We start from the raw sequence: 1567 nt of genomic DNA, 5'->3' as shown, positions 1-1567 counted from the left end.
ATTCTTCCAACCAGGGTTGTATGTGTTGGAATATGGATTACTCTTCTCTCTTCGAGGAGTGTCATAGAAATTATGAGAAGCTGCCACCTGTTCAGTAGTATCTTCTTTTTCTCCAGTAAAAATTGAGGTACAATCTACTGCAGTGTGCCCTTGTTCCCTACAAAGGTCACATACTTGATTTGTAGCCACTGAATTAACCTTAGCTTTTTCCATCTTGTCTAATCTTTGATTAAGAGTATCAAATTTTGCTAAAAGTAACTCAATATTGTTCACTTCATATCGCCCCGGAGTTCCTTTCCTTGCTGTGACTTCTCTTTCACTGTATTGGCTGTGATTTGAGGCTACATTTTCCAAAATAATCATGCAGTCATTAATAGGTTTCCCCATGAAAGATCCTCCAGCTGCTGAGTCTAATATCATGGTGCTTTGTTGGTCCAATCCTTCAAAGAAAAATTGGATGGTAAGCCAACGGTTGAAGCCATGTTGTGGGCATGCTTGAAGATATCCTTTGAACCGCTCCCATGCTTCATAAATAGTCTCTCGAGTGCCTTGTTGGAAATTAGTGATTTTCTTCCTCAATTCTTTAGTTTTAGAAGGAGGAAAGAATTTCTCTAGAAAAGCTCTTTCACATAATTCCCAAGTTGCTATCTTTTCTCTAGGCACTGTTCTTAGCCACACCTTTGCCTTATCTCTCAAGGTGAGTGAGAATAAGCGGAGTCGCATTCCATCAGAAACTTCATCATCAAATTGCTGGGTCTCACAGATTTCCAAGAACCCCTCTAAGTGGTCATTAGGATCTTCTGATGGTAGTCCTCCAAAGGTGTTCTGTTTGAGCATATTCACCAGAGAAGCTGGTACAGTAGCTCCAGTTTGCATCTCCCCTCCAGGTATCCCACGAGCTACGGGTGCAGAGTAATCCCGAAGCGGTAAATTATCTCGTTGTGCAGCCATGTCAAATTCTCTAGAAAGGTTTCTTTTCCTTCTCAGGAGAGTTCTTTCAATCTCAGGATCATGTGGTGTTGGTTTCCCAAGACGTAGAGATCTCTTTTGCATTAACCCTAAGGCACTGCAAAAAAAAGAAAGTGACCCGTGAAATCTGAATTGGAGAAGTAAATACTAACAAACAAAAAAAAAAAATTATTTATTTATTTAATTTTTTTTTTTTTTAAAATTCGAATTAGAATAATTGTAATTTAAATCAAGAGACGTAATCCCCGGCAACGGCGCCAAAAACTTGATGTGTGGAAAACCGCAAGTGTACGGTTGTCGTCAAGTAATAAATATCGAATCACAGGGACTACGTGTTTGACCTAGAATTACTAGTATTTTAATTTGAATTTTAAAACAGATTGAATTTTTGTTTTGAGATGATAAGATCAGATTTGATGGTAAAAGAGATAGTAATGCAATTAATGAATAAGATAAAACTTTAAGATAAGATAAGGAGATTTCCGGGAATCTAGGGTTCGCACAAAGAGTTCCAACAATATTGAATTATTATTTTCATTAATTAATTCTATTCCATCTTGAAGGTAGTCTTAACCTAATTTAATCCTTGCACCTTCTC

General features: G+C 37.5%; 1 non-coding gene across 1 annotated transcript; it reads left to right on the top strand.

Annotated features, from left to right (window-relative positions):
- Positions 1-475: 475 nt before the first annotated feature.
- Positions 476-582, top strand: LOC145952223 (small nucleolar RNA R71). Its single transcript, XR_014429902.1, has one exon. It is a non-coding gene; the product is annotated as a small nucleolar RNA R71 (small nucleolar RNA).
- Positions 583-1567: the final 985 nt, after the last annotated feature.

The sequence above is a fragment of the Cajanus cajan genome, chromosome 9 (assembly GCF_000230855.2).
Source record: "Cajanus cajan strain Asha chromosome 9, NIPB_CcT2T_4, whole genome shotgun sequence".
Classification (NCBI taxonomy): Eukaryota; Viridiplantae; Streptophyta; class Magnoliopsida; order Fabales; family Fabaceae; genus Cajanus; species Cajanus cajan.
This window is presented reverse-complemented; position numbering and strand designations above follow the sequence as displayed.